This window comes from Solanum pennellii, chromosome 3 (assembly GCF_001406875.1).
Source record: "Solanum pennellii chromosome 3, SPENNV200".
Classification (NCBI taxonomy): domain Eukaryota; kingdom Viridiplantae; phylum Streptophyta; class Magnoliopsida; order Solanales; family Solanaceae; genus Solanum; species Solanum pennellii.
Window position 1 is genome coordinate 16,855,711 of NC_028639.1, and position 7,307 is coordinate 16,863,017.

Consider the following 7,307-nt stretch of genomic DNA (forward strand, 5'->3'; position numbering starts at 1 on the left):
TTAATCATATAGGTTTCCTACTCTCGATGAACATGAATTAATCATATAGTTTTCCTATGTTGGTTTGAAAAGAATCATACGCGTGTCACTTTTTTTTCCACAACTTTTTGACTTCTTTTTTTTCTCCGATGAACATGAATAATATATACATTACCTACTCTTTATTTCCCAATGAACATGAATTAATCATATAGTTTTCCTATGTTGGTTTCAAAAGAAACATACGCGTGTCACTTTTCAGAGTTAATAGACCCATAGAGACTAGTTACAAAAGGAGAAAGAATCACACATGTTTAAAACTCGAGAATTCATCCAAACATAATGAAATTTAAATTCTCTACAAGATTAAAGATAATAATAAAGAAGCAGTTTCAAAATAAAGCTTTATCTAGTACGAAGAAATAATTTCACTATCGAATTTCCTATTCTAATTAGCAAGAAAAAAGTGGTAGTAAAATATCACTTTGTCAAGTCCTATTGAGAAAAGGTAATGAGATAGGACTTCAACAAGTATTCAACATATTAAAAAGCAACACTTTTTTCACTCAACAGATGATATGGGACGCTTGGGACTTTTGTTGTTTGTTCCCTTCAATTAAAGTGAAAAACTATTAAGAGAGAAATGTAATTTTTTTCTTTTGTTTGTGAGGATTAATGTTTAAGTGATATACGAGATTTAAAATTTTATTTATTATCTTTTTTATGCTAAAAACGCGTGTGAAAATTAATCTATTTGAGGCTTAATTATTCTTCACTTTACGATGTTTTTAAGTATTGAATGTGTCAATAGTCTACTCAGGACCTCAATTGAACGAGGCTTGTTTCTGGCACATGGTTGCATGCCACGCCAGGTCCCATGTGACAAAGGCTAGTTTCCGTCTCATTATAGATGCGCCTTCCCTTGCCTTGCCCAGGTGCGCTTGACAAAATATTTGACTCATTTTTTATCTCTAAACCCTCCAAACCTCCGTAACTCTTTCACCAAACTCTTAGGATTGTTATTAACCTCAATACCCAATGGATTCGACTACAAAAACAACCAGGAAACATGAATCAAATCAACTTTAGGCATGCAACAACTCAATTAACAAGAATTCAATAATGTTCTTCAAAAGTTTCATTTCTCATCATTCAATCTACTCAAAATCGTTGAATTAAACAAGTTGGTGTGTGGGTGTAACCCACCGCGAAAATATCTCACATACATTGATAGGGATCACCGCCGACGAATTCCACTTGAAATTCCTTGTCGTTTTTGGCAAAGCGATCTTTCTCCCTTTTTCCTTCTTTTCTTCTTTTTTTTCCAAGCCCTAAGTGTAAAGTTAATTTTCTAATCTAAACTAAAACTGGTTTTTACTCCAAACAAATAACTAAATGGGCAAAAGACTAGTTTGTCTTTCCTTAAATCCGGATTGGGACATTTCTTAATCCGACAACCCAACTTCGGATAGACATATCTCCCTCATACAATATCAAAAATTCGCAAACTTGGTGGTGTTGGAAAGATCTCTCCAACCATATCAAGAACTATTTTTAACTCATTCTGAACTACAAGATATGACCGTTTGAAAATGACTAAAACTCACTTCTTAAACTTAGAAAAAATTTCAAATTTATCGTTTTCTTTCCAAAATGAATATTTATAATTTCTTAATATATTCCTAGCTAATTAAAATTTGTGAGTTGTTACAGTGGTCTCACTATTGGTTGCCTTTCTTCAGCTGGTGAAACTGTTTCATTCTTTTTAGGGACAACCTCTTTTGGTTCAGTTTCTTTGCAAAACCACATCATTATCTCGTGTTTTAGGCGCTAAATCCTCTAACTGCAACCCACTTAGTCACCGCATTCACCGATTTAGGATTTAGGTCCATGTTGCCAGGCAGACATTCTTGTGGTCTTGAATTCTGGGCACTAACAAACTTTCCAGATTACTTCTCTAAGTTATGCATAGCTAACTGATTATTTCGCACATCAATAGCTAAGTGGACTTGATCAACCATTATCCTTTTCAGCATCTCGTTCACACTCATATTTCCAGATTGTTGTTTGGCTTGCTCCTCTACATCTGCGGTGGGTACCCCAACGAGTTACCTTGCGGCTTATACTGATTTTGCCCTTGATTTTGATTCTGATTTCCACCCCAAGAAAAGTTTGGATGGTTAGCCAACTTGAATTATATGAGTTCCGATAGTTCTGTTAGCCTCCTCTTCTCTGGGCTTTTCCTACAAAATATACAAATTCTGAGTTTGCACCGCATAACTCTACAATGTGATCACTTCCTCCGCAAATCTCACACCAAGACGGTGGTGGTTGAACTGCATTAACTTGGGAAAGTTGTTATCCTAGTGCCATTTTGCTAAAATGTGTACTCATCATATTCTGCATGGAAGAAATATGTGCAGTAAGAGTAGTCATATTTCCAATACACCTGTAGTTTTCTGAACCACATGCTTCAGGTTGCCTCCGTTCCACTCTAGATTGCCCTGAGAAATTCGGTTCAACAAGGTGTACAACTCAACATAGATCTTCCCTAAGGTCTGTAAACCTGTAGTTGAATCAAGAAAAATTTTGGTGTTAGGCTCCAAACCTTCGATGAAGGAATGTACTAACACGTCATTAGATTGACGATGATGAGGGCAACTCATCAACATTGATTTGAACTTTTCCCAAGCTTGTTACAAGTTCTCACCACCCTTCTGCCTAAAGCTTAAAATGTCACTCCTCAACTTAGCCATTTTTTAAGATGGAAAGAATCTAATGAGCAACTACTGTGCTAGATCGTTCCAGGTGGTGATTGAATTTGCAGACTCTAAGTTCAACCATCTTTTTGTTTCCCTAAGTAGAGAGAAAGGGAATAGAGTGACATAATCTTTATTTACTCCTGTCGGAGTTTAGGTATCACTTATCTCTAGGAAGTTCTGAATGTGGATCATAGGATCCTCACATGAGAGATCAGTAAATTGCCCATTCGATTGCAAGATTTGCACCATACTCTGCTTCAGTTCAAACCTTCCACCATCTTCAGGTTTCTGAATGCATGACGTTACATTGGTGGGGCGTCAGATTACCACGTCTGTGATTATTATCTCATTAGCTGCCATTATTTCAGGTTCTTCTTCTCTTTCCTCAGTTTATGTTACTAGAGATAGTAACTCACCAATGACCAAAAGAATTGGATATTTAGCTGTCTTTGCCTTTTGTATACAAATCTGTCAGGTCCCTAAGAGAGGAGACAACAATTCTTGATCGTTGTCCAGTTTGGAGTGTCAACTAACCTGCAACAAGGAAATGCTAAGATCAAGTTGTCAATACTTGTGTTTTACTTCAGAAATTAGAAAAATCAATTATTTTCTAATTTTTGAAGTCGCTGATAGCGGCGCCAAAAACTTGTTGTAGTCAAATCGCACACGCAAGTACACGTGATCGTACAAGCAATAGTGTGGCTCTTTTTAGGAGCCGGGTATCGTACCCATAGGACTTATGATCAGGACGTATTAATTCTCCTAACTTGTAGTTCAACACAACTATAATTTCCAGATTTCAAGAGTTATTTATTATTTATTTCTGTTAAAATAAAATATAACTAATACATTTCAATTTCTCAGTTTTTGAACTATGATTTTGGATAGATCCAGGGCTGCAACTTTTATCAGGAATCATACAGGCACTATCATTAAAATGATTAATTATTAACTATCAAATTACAGAATCACATGGTTAGATGTATAATCATGGTCTCCCGACTTTTAATTGCCTACAATATTTAACATCCTATCTACATCGTTGAGCGGGGATAGAATGGTTAAATATTGAGGATTAAGTTATATTCCTATATGGTAAACCAATAAAGGTCTCTAGGTATATCCCTATCCTAGATACGAATTAACCCAAGCTATTTAGGGTTCAACAAGCTCCCTATGCCCCACGTTTTATCCTCGTATTCATCTCCCAAGTTCAATTTGGACAATAGATTTATTTTTATGGTGATCAAGCATGAAATATAAAAATGAGAACATAAGAGTGATTCATGTGATAGTCAATAATATACCTAAAAATCAAACTCAAGAGATTACATTCATCCTGTAGCCACAGTCCTAGACCTAGGGTATTTAGCTACTCATAATCCAATATTCAATATGTCACGACCCAAAAATGTTTCCACAAATAATTGAAATTCAATTTCTTGATGGACGTGATGGCACTCGTCTTATCCCATCAAGACAAGTCAGCCTAAAACTCAACCATTACAATAAAAATGCGGAAAATTTACTATCAACTTACATTATCCCCCAAAACCTGGTAGTAACGTGTACAAGCCTCTAAAGTATTACAATTGATTCAAAAGAAAAACTCAAGTCTCAAATGAACTTGTTTCTAGAATAGAACAAGAGCATAATTATGGAGAAGAAAGTCTGCTGAGATTGAAACAGCTACCTCACAAATCTCCAAGAAGCCTCAGAAAAGAAGAGAATGACAAGTACAACAAAAATCCAGGCTCATAACTTTCAAATATTTGTAGAAGCAAGGGGTAAGTACCAAACCACACGGTACTCAGCAAGTAAACCTCTAAACACAAGCAAAGGGGATGAAATACGGGTACTCCTACCACCCCCAACCGAACCTCCACAACTACAACCTGCATTAAAATCAACCCAATCTAACAGCTCACAGTTTACAAAGCACGTAGCTCTACAACAACACTTAGACAAATTACATATCCTCAACAACAACACTTAAACAAATTACATATCCTCAACAACAATACTTCAACAAATTATATATCCGCAATAACAAGCTCAATATTGATCAATCACAAGTACCACAGAAAGGTAATCAGAAGATCAGCGAAACACGATATTTAAGTTCACTAATAATAAGTATGTGCAATGCAATGGAATTCAATGTCAAGTATAATGATGCATGTCTGACCTAGTGATACACACCCGCTGTCTCTCAGTCTAGGACCCATGGGGGATATATTTGTCCATGCATCTGTCGCGGCGCATGACACGACCCTCGATAACAGTAACCATTGCGGCGCGTGATACGTCCATAGTATCCACGCGGCGCGCAATACGTCCTTCGAAATGGTACATCCTCTTAAGTACTCATTCTTTCTCAATGCACATAACATTTGTCACAACCAATGCCTTAGAATAATGCAGATGACAAGTTCACACAAATAATGAGGAGATGACCATTGTCATAACATCGCACACTTCACAACCACACAAACATGAAGTCACATCAACAATGATTCAACAAGCCTTTAACCCTTTCTCAACACATCACACATAAACAATTGATCACATTGCCTTTTGTTATCCCCCTTTTTTTCATCATTAGAATTAATCAATGTAGACAAGTCAACCCATCACCAATCCCGTTACTCCCAAACATATACCACAAGGAAATACACACATTTCATACACTTAACAAGAGTTTAGAAATCCACTTGCCTCCAGTAGTCAAAAAATCACTCCAAAACTTAAGTCTTCCCCCTTCATTGGACTTCCAAAAAAATGCAATCTATTCAAATAGGTAATCACAATAAGATTTCAAAACTAATAACGCCCATATGTTATATGTCTACCTTAGACCCACAAATTCATCCAAACTTATAATCAAGTTTCTGAATCTTGATATCAATTAACATGTCAACTTTTTTTCAATCTTCTCCAAATTTCAAGCCTAGGGTTAAATCCCAATTTCTCAATACACCTAAAGTCAAAATTAATCACATCATCAAATTTCATCATTCTCTTATACTATCTTTATACTTCTAGGCTAATAAGGATAATGTATGGGTGTAAATATGTATGGATATACCAAATTCACATGACGGTTTTAAGTGGGATACTCTAAAATTTTGTACCTCTAAAAATGAAACTAACAGTTTGGCAACCATATGAATTAAGGTAAGGAAAAATATATTGGCAGTGCATGAAACTATATTTGAAAGTGTCATCATTACAAATTATTGAATATAATATGTTTGTTATTGTTTCTAGCCAAAATTCTTCCAAACAACATTGACTAAACAATATTCTATAAATATTCAACTCTTCTAACTTACCCATTTAATAATTAATTAATATCTTACTCCTAAACTAGTACATACGAACTAGAGATGAAACGTAGGCAAATTCTTGTTTTACCTGGAGCGAGAACGCATTCCTTGTGGCGCCGAATAATGCCCTCCGCTTCTATCATGAATATTTTTCTTTTCTTTGTAATTAATAAAACAAAACCCCTTTTCATTTTAATACATTCTCATACATGGGCCAAAATAGTATATGATATTAAATACATCATGGGCATGGCCCATTAATTACTAATTACATTAATTATTAAAAAAAATTTAATCAATATAAAACACATAGTTAAATGAGTAATTCAAAATTCTTATTAAAAATTTACAAAAAGAGGATTTTTGTGAAAGAGCCATGAGTATTTTTTTTCAAAATCACCTAGTGGGTCATTACATTATCCACCACTTAAACCATGTTCGTCCTCGAACATAAAGAAGGAGAAGAATGAATAACCGACATTACCAAACGCCCGAGTTATAACCTATCAATCGGTGTTCATCTTTTCAAGTGAGCTCCTTCTTAAGACCATTCCATCAAGATCAACTACTGTTGACTGAACTTTCGAATAAAATATAGGAAGATTTATAAATCATGAATGGTTATCTAGCCACACACTAACTCATGAATTGAATCTAAACTAAACTTACTGGATCTTTAACACAACCATCATGACGAATCTCTTCTGACATAACCAAAATAACATTCTGAATCGATGTTGACTACAATCAGAAGTGAAATTTAACCAACCACCACACAGTCATATACACAAACCATCAGAGATATTATCAAGACTTCCTTGTCACAACATAATCTTCACGAGCTTAAACTATAAAAATGTGATCTTTAGACATCAATACAAATCAAGGGGGAATCAAACTTATCTAACCCAAAGAAGAACAAGATCAAGTAACCACTTTACTAGCGATTCACTCAAGATAATAGAACCTCGAACCACACTATCAAAATGTTATATCGATAGCTATTATTGTAGACAACCTTTAATAATGGTAGAGCTATACCCAATGCTCCCTTCATTCAATCACACATATTTGAAACGTGACCTTAATGATGAGATGAATACTAAGACTATCAGACAACTGTAGGTATCCATTGTAGCACTTCTATGAATTCTTAAACAAGATTGTGTGTGTAGAATCACTACTATACTTCAACTTCCCAACAATAGCAAATTATCCATAATTGAAATGAATAAGT

At 35.0% G+C, this 7,307-nt stretch overlaps 1 non-coding gene across 1 annotated transcript; it reads left to right on the plus strand.

Moving 5' to 3' along the window:
- Nucleotides 1-2,624: 2,624 nt before the first annotated feature.
- LOC114076620 lies at nt 2,625-2,729 on the plus strand. Its single transcript, XR_003577676.1, has one exon. It is a non-coding gene; the product is annotated as a small nucleolar RNA R71 (small nucleolar RNA).
- The last annotated feature ends 4,578 nt before the right edge of the window (nt 2,730-7,307 follow it).